At 45.2% G+C, this 23,276-nt stretch overlaps 1 long non-coding RNA gene and 1 pseudogene across 1 annotated transcript; one reads left to right on the top strand and one right to left on the bottom strand.

Moving 5' to 3' along the window:
* The first annotated feature begins 720 nt into the window (after window positions 1-720).
* LOC139574435 (uncharacterized) lies at window positions 721-22,968 on the top strand. Its single transcript, XR_011674772.1, has 3 exons — window positions 721-1,411; window positions 1,632-1,771; window positions 22,745-22,968. It is a non-coding gene; the product is annotated as an uncharacterized lncRNA (long non-coding RNA).
* On the bottom strand, window positions 4,340-11,020 carry LOC139574429 (uromodulin-like; annotated as a pseudogene).
* Window positions 22,969-23,276: the final 308 nt, after the last annotated feature.

The following is a 23,276-nucleotide window of genomic DNA, read 5'->3' as shown; positions in this document are numbered from 1 at the left end:
GGTTGGAATATCTGGTCACACGCAGAGCCTTCGCTCCCTTGTTGTAGGGAGAACCGTTCACATGCAATTAAAGTCTAAATAGATTGCATTGCAAAACAACCGTCCCCATTTAATTCCTGGATAATGACATTGCAGTTAAGTGGACCCATTCCTCTAGAGGTGTAGTGCAGGAAAAACCTCATTAACTTTTTTTGTATTCCGTTAATTTTTTTCACAAGAATCCCACCCTTATCTGTTGACTGATTAAAAGTGCACTGAGGGAAATTTTGTACAGATAACACACAGAAAATCTCAGCGGGGACACCTCCCGAGATATGCAAATCATTCTATTTTACAGTGATGAAAGAGGAAGAATGAAGAAAAAATCATGATGCCGTTTCACCAGAACTGGGTTCAAGTACTATTTGAAATCGTTCAACTAGATCTAGCGTTTGCTTTAACCTGCCTGGAGTGCCAAATAAGCGGGTTTTACAGTTTTGTGACTATTCTATTGCAGCAGACAAGCTGAATTAAGTCTACAGTTTTGAAATGAGGTCGGTGTTTCATGTTAGATTATGGCCTGGAAGAAGGTCACACTTTATTTGAATAGTCCGATGTAGAAGGTCATACTGTCAACACACTATCTGTTGCTAAGCAACTGCTTGCTAAGGTTACTGTTAGGGTTGGGTTTAAAATAAGGGTAAGGGTTAAGGCTAAAGGTTAGGTTTAGGGATAGGATAATGGTTGGGGCTAGGTTTCGTAGATAGTTAGTTAAAATGTTACTGATAGTCCATCTGTAGATGCTCTACAGGCTATCCAAATCAAGTGTTACCTGGAAGAATGCTGTGGATCAAGTCCCCGACCAAAATGCAAAATGGCTGCCATGAGTACAGGAGACAAATGCTTATCAAAATGGGTCTGCATGTTGTTTTTCTGCTCCCTATCCTGGTCAATAATTAATCCATGACATGAATGATTTATGCTCTGTGTGGTCGAAAAAGGTTTGTTTCAGCATGGGTCAGGTATTGTTTTATGGTATTAACTGGGGACACCGGTGTCGGATTTAATTGGGGAAAGTATGTGGTATCCGTGTAGCTTTGGTTTTTGCTTATTAAGTTAAAGCCCTTATGCATGTGATTCCATTGTTTTCTTACATGCACGTACTAGCATATTGGCTAAACAGTACATGTATAGTCACTGGAGGTTGGTGGCAGTGGTTAGCATGCGCACAGTGTCCATATTGGGACAGCTACACGTTGGTGGTGGATGAAGTGAGTAATCTACTTAAGACATGAAGTGCTTTGAGACTCAACAAAATGTGCTGCTAGACAAATGCATTTCAAAGCAACTTAAGTGGCATAGACATGGATCAACAACACAAAGTACCAGGCACCATCTGTTGCACAATACAAGTACGGCAACTTTAACTACTGTAAGCAAATCTTTTTAAGCACATTCAATTTATTTAATGTGACGCCGACTGAAATATATATATGTATCTTCTCTTCTACTTGAAGATGTGGCAGTGTGTTTTGCTTCACAGGGTAACTAATTGCCAAGGGGTTTTGCGGCTATAAATAAATGCTGATATTTTAGTTTTTTAGTTCCAGGGTGTGGAAGTGAAAGAATCTAATCCTAGTCTTCATTCTCAGAAGAGGTTCTTATCGGGAAGCCCTGGGGGCACCAGTGTTTATCCTACGAAAAAGATGACATCAGACGGAAGCAGAGCGAAGGATTATGGGGGCTTGTAGGACGTGCTCAGCTGCCACTCAAGACAGCCGGGTTCAGAGGGGTGAGTCTTAAGAGGAGTCTGCCAGGTGAAAGCAAACATAATCCAAAAAAGCCAATGCGCAGTGGGCTTACCCATGAATTAACCATTGCAAGTATATTCTCTCCTATTGCAAAGCACAAGGCAGCCAACATAGTAGCACCTCCAGAGAACCATGACAACATGAAAGGTTTCACATTTTAATTGGACAGACTTGAACAAGTTAACGTTGGATAATACTTTTTTTAACGGTTCTACTGACAGTGTCTGTAATTTGTAAAGTAATGTACACATTCTTGATGCAAAAGATTAGTATGTTGTCCCTACCCTCGGTCCTCTTGCACCAAATATACCATGAATCAATCTTTAACAAAGCGCTGAGGGGCGCAATCGTATCCCGAAAAGTCTGAATTAAAATTCCCCTCATGAAACTGATTTAACTGGCAGGGGCACATGTCATTAAATCTTTGTGTTTAGTTTCTTCTAATTACAATTGAATGGAATCACGCTGGCTGCATTCTGTCACAGCTATAGCAGTAAATAAAGACTGTTAAGGAGAACTCAGGAGATTTTCTTTACTTTCTGCTTCTTGATATCACATTGAGTAATTCTGGACCCAGTAAGGACATCTCCTCACGTCAACTCAAAGTAAGGCTTTTGACAGTCTTTTGAGGACCGATCATCAGGCCTCACACTAATCCTGGCACTCTGTACATTCTGCAGCACTCAGACACTGAGGGTAATAGAAATGTACGAATCCATGGTAAACAAGGTCATATTTTTAGTGTGCAGCACTATGGTAGCCTACATTCCATTTTCTTCTATCCGTAACTTAGTTGGCTAAGAGTGCTTTTCAGTGAAATGCCTCAACAATATTGATAATTTCACATTTAATTTGATTGTCATCTTTCTGAGCACACAAGCTTACCATATGTCAGTACATGCACTAAGAGATGAGGTGAAGGGTGAAAGGTGACACATTCAAGAATTATCTCTGTTAACTAATTGGTCAGCCTCTAGATTTAAGTTCTGGGTCCATACATGCTAAGAGAAGGGATTAAGAGATTCTACAACAAGGAGTGGAACCGGAACGAGGAGCTCCACTTCTTGTTATTTACAGATGAATGTCTGTGACAATAAAACAAATGGTTTTTACTGAATATAAACAATCCACAGTGTGTACTTTGTCCTGTTATGTATATACCAGTACACAATATGTTTGCTCTGTTTCTCCTGGTTACCCACTCTGCTCTGTTTCTCCTGGTTAACCATTCTGCTCTGTTTCTCCTGGTTACCCACTCTGCTCTGTTTCTCCTGGTTAACCACTCTGCTCTGTTTCTCCTGGTTAACCAGTCTCCTCTTTTCTCCAATACACTGAAATTAATTCCTTGACCCACTTGTTACAGTAAAGCATCCTTTAATAACTATAGCTCCATGTTTATCGGAGTGGGGTGCACCTACTTTGATTATTTTGACAATCAATATTGCTGTGGTAACAGTAGTTCTTGTTAACCCAGGTTGTGTATGAGGTCAAAGTACACAAGTGGGTCTGAACAATCAATTATTTCCAGCGAGGTATCATTACTTAAGGAAGGGCCAATTTTTCAATCAACAACCTACTTTACAATCTCTCACAGGAATGGAGCTCAAACCTGTGTACCGCTGTATGAGACAACCAGAGATCCGTGTGTTCACACGTGCATGTGTGTGTGTGCCGTCACTGTTAATCACTTCCTCCACCTTTCAAAATAGGGAGGGCAGCCAAAAGCCCCCTGCCAGGCTTCCTCATAGAGCTACGCCACAGGGCCAGCCAGGTCTCATCAAGGAGCTGCGCCACGGGGCCAGTCAGGCCTCATCAAAGAGGGGCACCACAGGGCCAGTCAGGTGTCGTACGAGACACAGCGAGGACCCAAATTGATTTCAAAAGCCAGGGGGACTTACACGTTTACCTCGTCAAGCGAGCGGCAGAGCAAAGAGCATACACAAAATGAAGTGGAAAGTAAAATAAAGCAGAGGAAAGGGTTATGGGGTTGTGTGGGGTTCCCACGATAATGACATTCTCTCCCTCCCAGCTGCACCTTGCCAGTTTTCATATCCCCCTTATCCGAGACGGGCAGAGGCTGTAAAGGGGCCACCGACTGATACAATTCCTGGCACTGCTTTTGCTTCATGCTACTCTCCTCACAATTATCTTCCCCTGGCAATCATTCCTCCCTCTACTGGCGGATGTAAGGGGCTCCTCTCTCCCCCCTTTAGATTGGGCTCCCTGGTGACCCTGGTAGCCCGGCTAAGTCGGAAATCATCCCTACTGTAGCATTACTTGCATTATCTGGCTGGTTGATGCAATCTCTTTCTTCAAGATTGCCCCAAAATGGCTGCAGGTATGACTTCAGAGACCTCGCACTGACTCTAGATGACTCTAGATTTCCAGATACAACTGGGAATTACAAGAAGGTGAAAGAAAAATCTCAGGCAACAGTTGTGTCTATGTCAAATGGCTTTGAAAAATGGCTGCAGGCTGGGGAAATAGAGGGGGGTGTATCTATGTGCAAGTGGGGGAGGAGAGATAGAGAAAAAATACATAGTGATGTGTTCTTTATCATATAGTTATTTATTGTCATTGTCAAATGGCAGCATACACACTGAGCTACTCAGGTTTGGTAGGCACGAACACAACTCTGAGTAAATGATCGATCCTCAAAAGCCTATGTGTATAAAACATTTACAGTACAATGAAATCACACACTGTATTGCATAAATTCATGATCAATAATAGCAGAAAGTAATTTGGTGCTCTTGCATGACCATTGGTTGTGCTGGTTGGAATGGAGATCTGGGGAGGGAGAGGGCCCAGTGGGTTGACAGTGGGGTTGAGGGGTGGGAGAGGTGCTGGAGGTCATTCTAGACTCTGGGCCCAGGTGATTGGCCCAATGGTGAGGGGGTTGAGGGAGACAGACTTGGCCACAGAGCGGGACCTCCTCCTGGAAAACACTGGAGAGCAGGATGAGCTTCTGTGGTTACACAGGCTGAGGCGGCAGTGCAGGAAGACGTAACGGTAGCCCCCATACAGCAGAGCAGAGAATCGAGCCTGGATGGATGAGGCGCTTTCCTCGACTGTCACGTGGGTACGATTGCTTGGACAGCTGTCCTGAATTATGTAGTATCGAAGGAGGTTGTCAGGGCTGGGGGATTCCGTGGTGAAGCAGTCGTCTAGAACGACCACGAAAAGCCCCGGGTCTGACTCGTCTATGGACACGCCCACATGCAGGGTGGAACCCAGAAGCAAAGTGACTGCCTGACCAGCTGGGTAATGCTCTGTGTAGTTGGAGTTACGATACAGAAACATGGAGGCTCTGGCCTTGGCACCGACTGCGACAACTGCATTGTCAGTTGGTATATGGGGTCTGATGGGCACATCCAGGCTGCTCTCTATCTCCAGAGGATAGATACAGGAGAAAGGAAAGCTAAGGGGAGAATAATTTTGTGCATCTACTGGATAAACTAATATGCTGTTGAAGTAGACAGCATGAGTGCCATTTCTCTTCACTCTTCACTGTGTTTTCACAATGTCCCTCCCTGCGCTCCACCTGGTACCACACCATGCCATTGCGATCCTCGTGGGCGGAGCAGCGCCGGTCAGCCAGGTGAGCAGTGGTAGCGTTTATACCAGCAGCCTCCAGATGAGCTCTGCTGAGACCCACCTGTAGGAGGCTCCGCCCACATACCAGCTCTGGAGCTTTCCTCTCACATCTCCAGTTGATCTTATCCTCACTCACACAAGTCGGATCATTTCTACAGGTAGCACATACCATAGTGTTGACGTCTGCACAGTAGGCAAAGGTGCAATATGTTGGACTGACAAACTTGTAGACATAGTCGTTTCTATAGCAGGCTTTGACATGGATTGGGGTTTGTTTATATTGGCAGCAGCTATCATAGCTCCCACAGATACCCCGCTGAACCACTCAGTCCGACAGCTGGGGGTGGGGATCTGTGAGCCACATCGGGCTGTTGGTACTGTAGTGTCTTAGCTCTTATTACTTATTTATATAATAAGAAAGACTCTGAATACAAGAAATGGAACTGGAGCTTCACATTTACTGAACTGAGTGAGTACCAGAATAAACATAGAACAACCTGCGCATGACCAAGGATGCTCCATTCTTAAAGGGGACATCAGTAATTAACAGAACATAACATTCCTTCTTTTATACAATCAGAGTTATTTTTACCAAACCACAACTGAAACACTTCCCAGAACTTGTTGTAGTTATTTTGCATCTTTTAATTTGAACTTGAACAGTTAGTTTTTGTTTGTTTGTTTATAAGTCCAGTCTGTCTGGTGGACTGTGCCTTCGTTCTGGGTAGCGCGTAGGATTGTCCGGAGGCTCCTGAACATCCTCAGTGTGTGCTAGCTCCATTATAGCTTCTGCTATAGCAGCACCTTCATCAACACGTTCCCTTCTTTCAGCCTGGGGTCTCTTTACTGCTCCACCATCCTCTACAGTTCCTTGTGTGTCACTCTCAGGAGCTCTCTGTGCCTGTTCTCTCTCGATTGTTGTGCTGTTTTCCGTGGAATGCATTTGGTTAATGTGACGCCGCCACATTATGTCTGGGCTCACTTGAACCTGGTAAGTTCTGGGTCCCGTTTGTGTATGTACGGTCCCTCTTGTCCATTTCCCTCCTCTTCTGTAGTCTCGCACCATCACTTCCTGTCCTGTTTGGAGATGGCGCTCCCGGCCACCGGAGAGCATCTTGGCTTGTTTGTTCAGCACTTCATTACGCCTGTTAGGCTTCATGATGTCCAGCCGTGTGCGGAGAGGCCTCCCGAACATCAATGCGGCTGGGCTTTCATTTGTCGTGGCATGTAGGGTGTTTTGGTAGGAGACCAGGAACTTGGCCAGTTTTGTTTGCAAAGTCCCTTCATCTCGTTTTGCTGCCCGGAATCCTTGCTTTAGGTTTTGCACAAAGCGTTCTGCCAGCCCATTGGTGGCAGGGTGGTAAGGAGCTGAGGTTGAGTGTTTGATTCCATTTACTGACATGAATCTTGTAAACTCGTCACTTACAAAAGCTTGCGCGTTGTCACTTACTAGCTGCAGCGGCAATCCGAAGCGTGCAAACGTTGTTCTGAGACACTCTATCGTCTGAGCTGAGGTGGAGGAGTCAGTGCAAAGCACCTCTGGCCATTTGGAATGGGCATCAACTATAACCAGAAACATGTGCTTTTCAAAGGGACCAGCGTAGTCCACATGAATTCTCTGCCATGGCTCTGTGGGCCATTCCCAAGGGTGGACTGGGACAGGAGCAGGCATGTGAAGGGTTTCCAAACATCCGCTACAGTTCTTTGCCATATTTTCTATCTGTTGATCCAGACCTGGCCACCAGAAGTGGCTCCTTGCGAGCAGCTTCATTTTGACAATTCCAACATGACCTTCATGTAGTTGCTGCAAAACCTGATGTTGGCATTTCTGGGGTATCATGACTCTCATTCCCCACATCAAACATCCTTGGTACGTTGTAATTTCGTTTCTCCGCTGGAAATACGGAGTCAGCTCCTTTCTGCCAGAGGCTGGCCATCCTGACATGGTGTAGGTGTACACTTTTGACAAGGTCACATCTTTCCTTGTCTCCTGTTTGATAACTGTGCTTGTGACCGGTAGTGCCTCGAGCTGAGCGGTATGGAAAATGTCCACTGCATCCACACTCCTTTGTCTTTCTCTTGTACACGGCAGTCTGGATAATCCATCTGCATTTGTGTGGAGGGACGACGGCTTAAACTCAATGTCATACATATGACTGGCAAGGAACAAGGCGTATCGCTGTAACCTGGCTGCTGTCATTGCCGGAATGCCTTTCTTTGGACTGAAAATGGAAAGCAACGGCTGGTGATCCGTAACCAGTGTGAAATGCTTGCCATATAGGTATGCGTGGAATTTCTTGACGCCCCACACTAGCGCCAGTGCTTCTTTGTCAATTTGTGAGTAGTTTTTCTCTGCATCATTCAATGTTCGTGACGCAAATGCAACAGGCCTCTCTGACCCATCTTTCAGTGTGTGTGAAAGGACGGCCCCGCAGCCATAAGGGGACGCGTCACAAGCCAACTTCACTGGCAGTTCAGGGTCATAATGCATCAGGACCTGTTCAGATGTGATGAGCCGTTTTGCCTCAAGAAATGCATTTTCACACTGTTCTGTCCACCGCCATGTCCTTTCCCAGGAGCTGATTTAGAGGCTGGAGTACTGCTGAAAGGTTTGGGAGGAATCTTCTGTAGTAATTGATCAGTCCCGCAAAAGATCTCACTTCTGTGATATTTTGTGGTCGTGGTGCCTGTACCACTGCCTCGATTTTGTCCTGTGTTTTGTGCAATCCATTGCGGTCAATTTCATGTCCACAGAAGACAATCTTGTCTTTGAAGAACTCACACTTCTGTAAGTTTGCCTGTAGACCATACTCTTTCAGTCTTTTCAGGACCTCTTCCAGGTTAGCCAGGTGTTCTTTGTCGGTGCGTCCTGTTATGATCATGTCATCCAGTATACACTGGGTTCCTGGGATTCCTTGCAAAATCTGGTCAATAGTTCGTTGCCAAATGGCTGGGGCCGATGCGATGCCAAAAACCAGGTGGTTATACCTGTATAGACCTTTGTGTGTGTTTATTGTCAGGTACTGTTTGGAGCTCTCTTCAACCGGTAGCTGCAGGTAAGCCTGTTTCAGATCGATTTTACTGAAGTGTTTCCCACCAGCTAGTGCAGCAAAGATGTCCTCCAGACGTGGCAAGGGGTATTGGTCCACATGCAACATTGAATTCACAGTTACCTTGAAGTCCCCACACATTCTAACAGACCCGTCTTTCTTCACAATAGGAACTATGGGTGTGGCCCATTCGCTTCTGTCCACTTTCGTCAGGATCCCTGTATCCTGCAAGCGATCGATTTCCGCTTCCACCTTTGGTCTCAGGGAGTATGGAACAGATCTGGCTTTGCAGAATTTTGGGGTTGCGTCATCTCTCAGTACAAGTTTTGCTGTGAAACCTTTTACTGTTCCCATCTGATCACTGAAAACTGTGTTGTATTTCTTCCGCAAGTGTTCCAGTGTTTGGTCTGTGTCTTTCTCTTTGGACTGGAACGTGTGGAGCATTTTCAAATCACACCAGTTCAGCTTTATTTTTGAAAGCCATTCCCTGCCAAATAATGGGGGGCCAGTTCCAGGCACCATTCACAGACCCTTTAATTTTCTCAGTTTTCCTGTTGTGACTGAATTTTGCTCTGCATCCTCTTTGAATGTGCCCCCTTCTACTGCATTTGTGACAAATTTCGTCTTTGAAACGGCAGTCCTCTGCTCTGTGACCATCTCTGTCACACCTGTTGCATTTTTCGGCCACACGGGGGCGCTGTCGGCTGCGTGAAAACTTGTGCAGGGAAGTTTGTGATAGGTCAGTATTTCTTTTACGTTGCAACTCAAATGCATCTTTCGTCGCGATTTCCATAGTCACAGCAATTTCAGCAGCCTTTGCAAACGTGATATCTGATTCTGTGAGCAAACGTTTTTGAATGTGTTCATGTTTCAGTCCACAAACAAATCTATCCCTTAATGTGTCATTTAGGTTCTCTCCAAACTGGCAATGTTCAGACAGTTTCTTCAACTCTGCTACATATGTACTAACACCCTCACCCTCATTCTGATCTCTCTTGTGGAAACGAAAACGTTCCGCGATGAGGAGTGGTTTAGGTGATAGGTGATTTTGCAATATCTCCACAATCTCTGTGAATGTTTTATTTGAGGGCTTCAGAGGGGCAGTCAGATCTCTTAGCAAACTGTACGTTTTTGGGCCAATTAAACTCAACAACGCTGGTACTCTCTTGTTATCAGCAATGTCGTTTGCAATGAAGTACTGTTCCAGTCGTTCAATGTAAGTTGCCCAGTTTTCTTGCGTGTCATCAAACACATCTATTTTCCCGATGCTAGCCATTCTCTTTACCTCCGGCTCCACGGGTCTTTGATCTGCCGCCTCGTTCTCGTTAGCTCTCCCCTCGTCGTCACTGCTTGCTAGCTGTTGTGCTACAGGGTCAAAATCTTCCTCTCTTCGTACGAGCTCCATCTGCATTCGTGATGCACACTGCAGGTAATCATCCTCGTCGCCATTGTAGTGTCTTAGCTCTTATTACTTATTTATATAATAAGAAAGACTCTGAATACAAGAAATGGAACTGGAGCTTCACATTTACTGAACTGAGTGAGTACCAGAATAAACATAGAACAACCTGCGCATGACCAAGGATGCTCCATTCTTAAAGGGGACATCAGTAATTAACAGAACATAACAGGTACCACATGTGTGCTTTTGCACACACCTCTCTGGGATCTGAACACTGGTGTTCCCCAGGAACATGCGATACTAGCCCCGAAAGTTGATATCCTTGTCGCAGTTCCCTATACCCCTGTAGTTGGTGGCACGCCAGGCGTCATTCAGTACAGCGTAGTGCTGGCAGGGGTCTGCACAACGAGATGTTCCACCAATACTGATACAGTCCTGTCCCACTGGACACTCTGTGTCTCCACACATAAACTGGACAGAGTGGGGGTCCACGTTTGGGCTGGTGTGCTGGACTGAGTGGAGGTTATCGTCAGAAGGCACCAGGCAGTTGAAGGACCCAAGGGTGTTCTCACAGACCTGAGGGGCGCAGGGCTGGTCAGGAAGGGAACACTCGTCAACGTCCACACAACCCAGTATAGAGGACCAGTGGTAACCTTGACGACAGCAGGAGCCGCTTTCGCAGATCTTGGGGTCATAGCAGGTGATGCCGTTGCCAACAAAAGCCGTCTTGACAGGTGCAGGTGAAAGACCGTGTTGGAAAGGCATCTACCCTCTCACGTTCTACAGATGAATCCAGACAGGTGGCTTGGTCGTGACACGTCTCACAGCTGGTGACAACTGTACCTGACCTATCACCAGTGTTGGCCTGTATAAACAGGAGCAGCAGCAGAGCCCCTGATGTCATCACTAAGAACCCCATCATTTAGATCAAAACAGCCTACACACCATTCACAGGAAGTATGTGCTGGCTTCTACCTGTGAACTTAAGAATTTATATTTTTCCAGAGACATCATGTGACTATCGATAAAATACTTTTATGTTGTGATTACGTGCTCTTCTTCTGAAAAATATGGCTCCGCTTAATCTGCGTAATTCTTGTCCCATGTAAAATACAACCTTGGAGATTCTAAAGTTGTTGAACCGATAAGCTTTGAATTAATTTACAATTGTACATCTGACACTGACAAATGTATTTGATTAGGTTTTGATTGTGTTATTTTTTCCCATAATAGTCCCCCTGCAGAATGAGTCATGCAAAGTAAACTTCCCTAGTGAAAAGTAAACTTCCCTAGTGAAAAGTAAACTTCCCTAGTGAAAAGTAAACTTCCCTATTGCATAATTGTCCCTATTGCCACAGCACACATAAAAAAACAGAAACGGCACAAACTAAAGAACAACATGAATGACCTTAACTTGGAATCGGATTGAGTCGTGATGCTTTGTGGTTTTAAATATAATTTGTTTGGCATATTGGAAGTTGTCTTTCTGTTGCACTATGCGGATACAAGTTGAAAAGCCACAGAATATTAAAAGTAACATTTATAATTAAAGAATTAAAGAGTCACAAAATTCTGAGTGAGAATCCGTATCAAACCCACCAAACAGATCAGTATGTAAATAGACAATGTTCTAATAGCTAGTTTTATTGCTGTTCTGATGTCCTTGGGGAAATATAATGGCTTCCAGAACGTGCAAAAAAATCCTTGAAATCCATCATGTTAGATGTTGCTTCTTGGATGTTAATCTGACTTTAAGTATCCATTTACGCACAACAAAAGCAGAGCTGGCTATCACTTTGTTTTTTGTATCACATTTCCACAACGCATGTAAAGAAAAAATGATGACCCCATTATCTGTGCCGTGCCAGCATGCAAGCATTGGAATAGCTTTATATGTTTCATTTCTTCACTAAGACCTCTGTTCAAAATATATTTCCAAATGAGGAGTGAGCTACTCATATTAAAGGGAAATTTCACAGTTTTTCAACTTCATCTCCAGCACCACCCCAACATCAACATATGTGAAAATTGCACGTTTCTATGTTTTGTTGAAAAGAAGATAGAGGAAGTTAAGTGTTTCCAATGTCATCATCAACCAATTAGTAGGCAATGTGTGCTCATAATTGGTTAAAATCACACAATGCACACCGATGATGTCATTGGAAACACTTATCTTCCTCTATCTTTTTTACTACAAAACATAAAAACGCACCATTTTCACCTATGTTGATGTCGGGGTGGTGCTTTTTTAAATGTCCCTTTAAAGCCACTCACAAGATTAACATTCTCATTTCAAAGGAGGCCAGACATTGTGGTTGTGCTTTGCCTGCCTAGCCTGCTCTTCGTCGGCCTGTAGTATTTATTACCATTGGCTCAGAAGGTATTATCAGCGTTCATTCAGTGCAGCACTTGCACACATGACAGTTCATTTTCTGCATGATGTCACAAAAGTCGATACCATCTTGTAAAGACAAATACAAGATAACGCTGGCTAACTGATGCAATTTAGGGGAGGACCCTTAATCATGGGGTCATAGCAGGTGGTGCCTTCATGAACCATAAACCACTTCAAATCTCATACAACAAGACAGTCTGTCTATCTAATTAGCTGGATTTCATAAATGTTTTGCTGGCCTGCCCCTTATTTGAGTATGTTTCCATGTTTATTGCTATATTAAACTCAATTACTTGAGCATATTGCATAATAGTTAAGTGCTACACCTGTACAATGTTGTGCATTGCATGTGATGCACTTTTCTTTCTAAACTGAAATGAACATCCCTTTGAATAAGAGTTGTTATAAAGTAAGCAAGGCAAGGGAAATATGTAACCTGCCACAAAGCAGCCATCCTCTGCCCAGCAGGGAACTGAGAAGTGGTACAACACAAAGCAGTCACCCCCTGCCCAGCAGGGAACTGAGAAGTGGTACAACACAAAGCAGTCACCCCCTGCCCAGCAGGGAACTGAGAAGTGGTACAACACAAAGCAGTCACCCCCTGCCCAGCAGGGAACTGAGAAGTGGTACAACACAAAGCAGTCACCCCCTGCCCAGCAGGGAACTGAGAAGTGGTACAACACAAAGCAGCCATCCCCTGCCCAGCAGGGAACTGAGAAGTGGTACAACACAAAGCAGTCACCCCCTGCCCAGCAGGGAACTGAGAAGTGGTACAACACAAAGCAGCCATCCCCTGCCCAGCAGGGAACTGAGAAGTGGTACAACACAAAGCAGTCACCCCCTGCCCAGCAGGGAACTGAGAAGTGGTACAACACAAAGCAGTCACCCCCTGCCCAGCAGGGAACTGAGAAGTGGAAGCAATACAAAAGACAACCATTAGTTTGAGAGTATTTTAACTTTTTGTATTGTTTGTTGGTTTGGCAATGCCACTGTCAGCCAGAGAAATATGCTGAGAAGGATTATCACCACAGCAAGCAAGGTACTTAGAGTGAAACAGACAGGCCTGGATGAGATCTTTAAGGTCAGGGGCCTCCGAAAGGCTCACAAAATAATTTTAGACCCAAGCCACCCCCTGTACCCGGACTTTGAACTACTCCCCTCTGGGCGCAGGTATAGGGCATCCCTCGGCAGGAAAAACACAACTAGACAATCATTTGTGCCAGGTGTGATATCTCTCCTAAATAGCTCGGGCTAATGTTCCTATCGACCCAGTAAGACCAGCAGGCTAGTCTCTTTTTATTGGCATGTAACTGTTATGAAAGTTGTATTGTCAATTTGTTTTGTATTTAAACGCCACTTTAAACGTGTACATGACACTGTAACACAATTTCCCCATGGGAAAAACAATATGCAACAATCTTCCTAATAAGGTCAATGCTTTAAGCTTGAATATTTTAGTGGGTCGCAAAAGTTTATTTCCTTGTGTTAAGTGAGCTAAGCACAGATTGAAAGCTTGAGTGAGTCAGGTTTTTTACCTGACTTTGTCTGTTAAGATTCTGAGAACTGTATGGTGTCCATGTTAGGACATCCTTGGTCTCAGACACTGTCGTACAAGTTACATACAACAACATGTTGGCAGGGAAGATGCAAGGTCATAATGATGTGGATTTACTACAATACAGGTCTGATTCAATCAATTTGTTTAACGTATACACAATACACTGTCCACAACATATTTGATCATCTTATTATAAGAATCCTGTTCTAATGCTACAATAGCCCCGAGTTGATCACATGGGGGATATTACGGAGATGTAATGACGTATTAAACGATAGGTTCGCTCATTTATCTATATCAGGACTAATTAGGGTTCTGAATTCAATTGTTAATTTGTGAAAATGTATTATGTGCCTAAAACATTCATGTTCCTCATTAAGCTCTTACAGAATGTAAAGTAAACAACACCATTAACTACTCTGAAGGCAAGGACATGGTAGTAAAAGTAGCATGGTACTAAACACATACTGTATGCAGATATTAACCCACAGTGATACACGTTCAATTTACAGTGAATACCCTACACAGGACAATTGAAGTTTTAGGGATATTTACTTTTATCAAAGTTAACTTTCCGGACCCCCTGCACTGACTGAATGCCTGATGTACTGTTAATAGCCAGCGCCATATTGCCGCTAAGCCTATCACTGGTGATACCAACTACGAACACTGAAAGGTCCTTTCTTCCTCAGAGAGATAAGCATTATAGCATGAGATGAGAATGAACGTCTCCATTCTGGGAGTGTTAAATCACCCAAAAGCCGCTCTTAATGTGGGCAACTCATGGTGATATGATATACTGTATAATGAAGTCCCTTATAACAATTAAGCTGTAGCTTTCACGTCTCAGCATGGACCCTCAGATAGTCGGCCATCAGAATAGGACAACGGAGGAACACAGAGAGACGTTGTCACACCAGACTAGCGTGGCTTTTAACTTTACAAATGTCTGTTTTATATCTCTGTCTGGAAGAGGGAAAGAGAATAGTGGGAGGGCAATTTAGATGTGAAACTTGTTTTTTTGGTTCAGAAGTTAAGCTGTAATATGTGACGGCTTTGCTTGGTTAAAGATTAATATGATGAAAAGAGGGAACATTTTCTGATCTCTATGGATATGCTGGTCTCTCTGGTCTCCTCCCCCCACATGTTTTTTTGATCTCTTCTTTCTTCCAGATGAACATCTCTGTCTGCATAATGACAACAGCGTTGGGGACAGCTGCCACAAAGATTCTCTCCAGAAGCATTGTTTAAAAAAAAATTGAATTATGATATATTGTAATTGGCCTGAGGCCCCACCGAGACCTCTCCATAACCTAAAGCTAAATACATGCTAAATAATTCTCATGCCATGTTTTTGCATTAACTAGTCCTTAGGCTGCCCTGTGCCTCTTAGATACAGTCCAGACTTCTCTTAAATCGTTCTAGTTAAATCAGTTAGCAAACACTTAATCTATACCCCCGGGATGCTTTAGTCCATTCACAGAAGAAGCAGGTGGCTATTGCTATTCGGTGGTTTATATGCTTTTGAAAGAGTTCGTAAAAAAAATCTGCCTTATCTCTGAAGGGTTCCTATCGTTTGAAATATGCCTTATTGTTGAGAGAACCAATTTAGCAGTACATTTTTACAACACACTCCACCACACACTCTCTTTCTTCTCCCTCATTCTCGCCCCCTCCCATATGCGGAGTGTGATCACCATAATCATAAGTGACTAGTTTGACTTTCTGAGGAATGGACTTTTGTTTTCTCTAGATATTCTGGCAATACTGTCCATGAAAATGAACCCCTCCCAAAACATTCCACGTTGTCATCTAACACACATGCATGCATGTTCACACACACATAAACACACACACTTCTATAAACACTATACAGACAGAAATATCCAGAAGAAGTGCATGGGTAGTTAAAAAGCTATAACCATGTCTGTATTTATACCAGAAGGCAGTTATTATAATTTGTGCAGTGATACAGACAGGAGTGTTGTCTCTAGGGAAAGAAGCTCTGGTTAACTGGTCTGTGCATACAGTAGTATTAGTCCTACTGTCACGTTCCTGACCTGTTTTCTGTTGTTTTGTATGTGTGTGATGGTCAGGGCGTGAGTTTTGGGTGGGCAGTCTATGTTTGCTGTTTCTATGTTGGTTTTGGGTTGCCTGGTATGGCTCTTAATTAGAGGCAGGTGTTTTGCGTTTTCCTCTAATTGAGAGTCATATTAAGGTAGGTTGTTCTCACTGTTTGTTTGTGGGTGATTGTCGCTGTGTCTGTGTTTGTTGCACCACACGGTACTGTCTCGTCTCGTTCATTCGGTCGTTCCTGTTCATGTGTTCTTCGTTTCATGTAAGTTCGTAGTTTAGGTCTGTCTAGTTCGTTTTGTTATTTTGTATATTTAGTCAAGTGTATTTCGTGTCTGTCTTCGTCTTACAATAAAGTCATTATGTATTCATCACCCGCTGCGCCTTGGTCTACTCACTCACCGAAAGAGAGCCGTTACAGAATCACCCACCAAACCCAGATCAAGCAGCGGGTTAACGGACAGCCACGACAGCAGCAGTGGGAAAAGGAGGATTGGACATGGGAAGAGATCCTGGACGGTAAAGGACCCTGGGCAGAGCCAGTTGAGTGTCGCCACCCCAAAGCGGAGCTGGAGGCAGCGAAAGCGGAGAGGCGACGTTTATGAGGAGGCAGCACGGAAGCAAGGCTGGAAGCCCGCAAGTACTACCCTAAAATTTCTTGGGGGGGGCTAAGAGGTAGTGGGCCGAGGGCAGGTAGGAGACCTGCGCCCACTTCCCAGGCTAACCGTGGAGAGCGGGAGTACGGGCAGACGCCGTGTTACGCAGTAGAGCGCACGGTGTCTACTGTATGGGTGCATAGCCCAGTGCGGGTTATTCCACCTCCCCGCACTGGTAGGGCTAGATTGAGCATTGAGCCAAGTGCCATGAGGCCGGCTCTACATATCTGGCCACCAGTACGTCTCCTTGGGCCGGCTTACATGGCACCAGCCTTACGCATGGTGTCCCCGGTTCGCCTACATAGCCCGGTGCGGGTTATTCCACCTCCCCGCACTGGTCGGGCGACGGGGAGCATTCAGCCAGGTAAGGTTGGGCAGGCTCGGTGCTCAAGGGAGCCAGTACGCCTACACGGTCCGGTATTTCCGGCGCTACCTCCTCGCCCCAGCCCAGTACCACCAGTTCCGGCACCACGCACTAAGCCACCTGTGCGTCTCCAGAGCCCTGTTCCTCCTCCACGCACTCTCCCTATGGTGCGTGTCTCCAGCCCAGTGCCTCCAGTTCCGGCACCACGCACTAAGCCATCTGTGCGTCTCCAGAGCCCTGTACGCACTGTTCCTTCTCCCCGCACTCGCCCTGAGGTGCGTGCCCTCAGCCCGGTACCTCCAGTTCCGGTACCACGCACCAGGCCTATAGTGCGCTTCGAGAGGTCAGTGTGCCCTGTCCCTGCTCCCCGCACTAGCCTTGAAGTGCGTGCCGTCATCCCGGTACCTCCAGTTCCGGCACCACGCACCAGGCCTACTGTGCACCTCAGCAGGGCAGAGTCGGCCGTCTGCCCAACGCCTTCTGCACTGCCTGTCTGCCCAGCTCCGTCTGAGCCATCTGTCTGCCCAGCGCCGTCTGAGCCATCTGTCTGCCCAGCGCCGTCTGAGCCATCTGTCTGCCCAGCGCCGTCTGAGCCATCTGTCTGCCCAGCGCCGTCTGAGCCATCTGTCTGCCCAGCGCCGTCTGAGCCATCCGTCTGCCCAGCGCCGTCTGAACCATCCGTCTGCCCAGCGCCGTCTGAGCCATCCGTCTGCCCAGCGCCTTCTGAGCCATCCGTCTGCCCAGCGCCTTCTGAGCCATCCGTCTGCCCAGCGCCTTCTGAGCCATCCGTCTGCCCAGCGCCTTCTGAGCCATCCGTCTGCCACGAGCCATTAGAGCCGCCCGTCTGTCCCGAGCCATTAGAGCCGCCCGTCTGTCCCGAGCCATTAGAGCCGTCCGTCAGTCAGGAGCCGCTAGAGCCGTCCGTCAGTCAGGAGCCGCCAGAGCCGCCAGCCAGTCAGGAGCCGCCAGAGCCGCCAGCCAGTCAGGAGCCGCCAGAGCCGCCAGCCAGTCAGGAGCCGCCAGAGCCGCCAGCCAGTCAGGAGCCGCCAGAGCCGCCAGCCAGTCAGGAGCCGCCAGAGCCGCCAGCCAGTCAGGAGCTGCCAGAGCCGCCAGCCAGTCAGGAGCTGCCAGAGCCGCCAGCCAGTCAGGAGCTGCCCTACAGTCGTGAGGTGCCCTACAGTCGTGAGCTGCCCTACAGTCGTGAGCTGCCCTACAGTCGTGAGCTGCCCTACAGTCGTGAGCTGCCCTACAGTCGTGAGCTGCCCTACAGCCCGGACCTGCCAGAGTCCCTCAGCCCGGACCTGCCAGAGTCCCTCAGCCCGGACCTGCCAGAGTCCCTCAGCCCGGACCTGCCAGAGTCCCTCAGCCAGGACCTGCCAGAGTCCCTCAGCCAGGACCTGCCAGAGTCCCTCAGCCAGGACCTGCCAGAGTCCCTCAGCCAGGACCTGCCAGAGTCCCTCAGCCAGGACCTGCCAGAGTCCCTCAGCCAGGACCTGCCAGAGTCCCTCAGCCAGGACCTGCCGCCCCTTATCCCGGTGCCGCCCCTTATCCCGGTGCCGCCCCTTATCCCGGTGCTGCCCCTTCATTTAGGTGGTTTTAGTTGGAGGGTGGTCATTGGGAGGGGGATACAGAAGCGGGGAGTGACTATGGTGGTGTGGGGACAGCGTCCGGAGCCTGAGCCACCACCGTGGTCAGATGCCCACCCAGACCCTCCCCTGGACTTTGTGCTGGTGCGCCCGGCGTTCGCACCTTGAGGGGGGGGTTCTGTCACGTTCCTGACCTGTTTTCTGTTTTGTATGTGTGTGATGGTCAGGGCGTGAGTTTTGGGTGGGCAGTCTATGTTTGCTGTTTCTATGTTGGTTTTGGGTTGCCTGGTATGGCTCTTAATTAGAGGCAGGTGTTTTGCGTTTTCCTCTAATTGAGAGTCATATTAAGGTAGGTTGTTCTCACTGTTTGTTTGTGGGTGATTGTCGCTGTGTCTGTGTTTGTTGCACCACACGGTACTGTCTCATCTCGTCTCGTTCATTCGGTCGTTCCTGTTCATGTGTTCTTCGTTTCATGTAAGTTCGTAGTTTAGGTCTGTCTAGTTCGTTTTGTTATTTTGTATATTTAGTCAAGTGTATTTCGTGTCTGTCTTCGTCTTACAATAAAGTCATTATGTATTCATCACCCGCTGCGCCTTGGTCTACTCACTCACCGAAAGAGAGCCGTTACACCTACTGCGACATTTACTTCCTTATTACCTCACAATGAACAATGCCCATGGTGGATTTATGTGTACAGTATGAGTATAATGTTCCATTGCACTCATTATTGCTTCTCATCACTGTTCTAGCCTGCAATTCTCCCACCATGCAATCTAAGACTGTTATCTGCAGCATGAGGGATGGAGAATAAGTTATTACCATGCTTAGGAAGTAAAATGGACAGCTTGCGGCCTCGCAACATGGACAATATTTACAGTTGAAGTCGGACGTTTACATACACATTAGCCAAATACATTTAAACTCAGTTTTTCACAATTCCTGACATTTAATCCTAGTAAAAATTCCCCTGTTTTAGGACAGTTAGGATCACCACTTCATTTTAAGAATGTGAAATGTCCGTATAATAGTAGAGAGAATTATTTATTTCATCACATTCCCGGTGGGTCAGCAGTTTACATACACTCAATTAGTATTTGGTAGCATTGCCTTTAAATTGTTTAACTTGGGTCAAACATTTCGTGTAGCCTTCCACAAGCTTCCCACAATAAGTTGGGTGACTGTTGGCCCATTCCTCCTGACAGAGCTGGTGTAACTAAATCAGGTTTGTAGGCCTCCTTGCTCGCACACGCTTTTTCAGTTCTGCCCACATATTTTCCATAGGATTGGCTTTGTGATGACCACTCCAATACCTTGACTTTGTTGTGCCATTTTGCCACAACTTTGGAAGTATGCTTGGGATCATTGTTCATTTGGAAGACCCATTTGCGATCAAGATTTAACTTCCTGAATGATGTCTTGAGATGTTGCTTCAATATATCCACATAATTGTCCTTCCTCATTCCGTCCCCATGATGCCATCTATTTTGTAAAGTTCACCAGTCCCTCCTGCAGCAAAGCACCCCCACAACATGATGCTGCCACCCCCGTGCTTCCCGGTTGGGATGGTGTTCTTCGGCTTGCAAGCTTCCCCCTTTTTCCTCCAAACATAACGATGGTCATTATGGCCAAACAGTTCAATTTTGTTTCATCAGACCAGAGGACATTTCTTCAAAAAGTACGATCTTTGTCCCCATGTGCAGTTGCAAACCGTAGTCTGGCTTTTTTATGGCAGTTTTGGAGCAGGGGCTTCTTCCTTGCGGAGCGGCCTTTCAGGTTATGTCGATATAGGACTCGTTTTACTGTGGATATAGATACTTTTGTACCTGTTTCCTCCAGCATCTTCACAAGGTCCTTTGCTGTTGTTCTGGGAGTGATTTGCACTTTTCACACCAAAGTACGTTCATCTCTAGGAGACAGAATGCGTCTCCTTCCTCAGCGGTATGACGGCTGCGTGGTCCCATGGTGTTTATACTTGCATACTATTGTTTGTACAGATGAACGTGGTACCTTCAGGCGTTTGGAAATTGCTCCCAAGGATGAACAGTCAACTTAGTGTATGTAAACTTCTGACCCACTGGAATTGTGATACAGTGAATTATAAGTGAAATTATCTGTCTGTAAACAATTGTTGGAAAGATTACTTGTGTCATGCACAAAGTAGATGTCCTAACCAACATGCCAAAACTAGTTTGTTAAGAAGAAATTTGTGGAGTGGTTGAAAAACGAGTTTTAATGACTCCAACCTAATTGTATGTAAACTTCCGACTTCAACTGTAGATGCAGTCTATCAATTCTAATTTGGCCATTTCATCCTTGAAATATAATAATACATTGCTGCCATCTACTGCTTTAGGTAGAGCAAAGCATCACATCTAATTTTCCATTTCTAATTGCATTTGTGGAGCTAAGGAACATTGATTTGTAATTCTACATTAGATGCTATGTTAATGGTTCTTAAAGGGAGAGAGCGAGATTTTGGCAATCAAGCCCTTTTTCTATTTACCCAGAGTCAGATGAACTCATGGTTACCATTGTTAAGTCTCTGCATGCAGTTTGAAGGAAGTCTCTAATTAGCATTAACATAATTGCTAATTAACTGGAATTCTATGGGAACAGTCATTGCACTAATGCTAGTTAGCAATGGCTTGTGAAACTACCTTCAACTTCTTTCAAACTGCACGCAGAGACATACATTTTCATCTGAATATGGGGAAGTACTAAAGGGCTTAATTGCTGAAATCTCACACTCTCATCAAGACAGTGACAGTTCAAATATCCAAAAATTTTATACATAGTAAATGTGTTACAAATATAAATTAATTTGTAAAAGGTGACATTAGGTTGACATTTGGATTAGATGTACATTAACAGTCAAAAGGTGTCTCTGACTGTTAATGTACAGTCAAAGAGACACCTTTGAGGGTGGGGTCAATGCTTGGGTCTGTCATTTTGACATAAACATGAGAGGTAATGCTTCTGTAAGCTCTGACATACTGCATTGGCATCATTGTAGAAATTATTTCCCCCTTCCATACCCAATCTCCACGCTTTATGTCTGAGTCCACAAAGAACAGCTTAAAGACCTGGCAAAAGGGGCACAGCCAGACCATTACCCAACCAATCCATGCAATCAATCAACCTTGACCTAATTGTTCCTTTATATAGCTTTACTCTACAAATTATACAGATGTAGGATCTTCATTTGAGACAGTTTTGCTACAGCAGGAAAAGAATCATGCAGCAACAGGAAATGTGAATTATTATGTGGATTATAATTCATGGATATTTTTTGTAGGGGTTGATACATATTTTTCTTAGGGCAAATCAAGTCTGACATTTTTAAAGTGAAAATTACAAACTTTAGGAGCCTTTTAAACATCGCATACGCTACAAGTTTGCATTTCTTGCTGTGCAGGAAAATTCTCAGCAACAAAAGTGATCAAATTAAGATCCTACATCTGTAGCGTCTAATTATAGTCAAAACAGGGTGAATTATTAATAGACATACATTAACCTCCCACTTAATCACACACCAAATGTTCAAACAGACTCCCCTTGTCACGCCCTGACCATAGAGAGCCCTCGGTTCTCTATGGTGTTTAGGTCAGAGTGTGACTGGGGGGGTTATCTAGTTTATAGATTCTAGGTTGGTGGTTTGTGTGGTTCCCAATTAGAGGCAGCTGGTAATCGTTTTTCTTTAATTGGGGATCATATTTAGGTAGGCTTTTTCCCCACCTACATTTGTGGGATATTGTTTGTGTTGGCCACTATGTCCTCACGGTGTTTTTGTTTTGTTAGTTTCACTTTAATAAATTATGTGGAACTATACTCATGCTGCGCCTTGGTCCGGTCATTTCCAAGATCGTCACGCCCTGACCATAGAGAGGCTTTTTATTCTCTATTTTGGTTAGGTCGGGGTGTGACTAGAGTGGGTAATCTAGGTTGTTTTATTTCTATGTTGGCCTGGTATGGTTCCCAATCAGAGGCAGCTGTGTATCGTTGTCTCTGATTGGGGATCATATTTAGGCAGCCATTTTCCCCACTGTGTTTTGTGGGATCTTGTTTTGAGTTAGTGCATGTGGCACCGCTGATGTCACGGTTCGTTGTTTGTTTCTTTTTGTTTGGAAGTTTCGCGTAAATAAATATGTGGAACTTTAATCATGCCGCGCCTTGGTCCGTCTCTCCACACAACCGTGAGACCTGGACAGATACAGACCTTCTCCACTGAGTTTGATCCCCTTATTGATGACTTCCTTTCTGCTATCCTCTCCAGCGTACACTGGGGAAAAACGTTGAATGGAGCAAGGACTTCAATCATCCCACACAATGTCAACACCTGCCTGAGGCCCATATGACTGTTTGAGCACAGATAAGAAAAGGTAATTTAGCACACATAAAGAATTGTTTTGAAGTTGTGTGAACTGTTTTGACAGCATGGAGCCTTGATTCTAAAAAGGTGTTAAATTAATAAAAGCCCCTCTGAGTTTCTTACTTCTCCTGCACGTGTTTGCTTTGTTTACCTTTTAAACATTCATCATTGTTTTGTATTCTCTTGTATGCAAAACATTAATATTTCACCAATCATATATAAGCAGTCATCATGCTACATATAGGGTGATATAAAAGATAAGGTATCATGCTACATGTAGGGTGAAACATAAAAGTTAACAGTTATCATGCCACATGTAGGGTGATATAAAAGATAACAGTTATCATGCTACATATATGATGAAATAAAATATAGTCATCATTACGTTTAGGTTGACATAAAAGATAACCGCCATCATGCGACATGTAGGGTGATA

Source organism: Salvelinus alpinus, chromosome 4 (assembly GCF_045679555.1).
Source record: "Salvelinus alpinus chromosome 4, SLU_Salpinus.1, whole genome shotgun sequence".
Lineage (NCBI taxonomy): Eukaryota > Metazoa > Chordata > Actinopteri > Salmoniformes > Salmonidae > Salvelinus > Salvelinus alpinus.
Note: the sequence above shows the minus strand (reverse complement) of the source record. Positions and strands in the feature narration are given on the sequence as shown.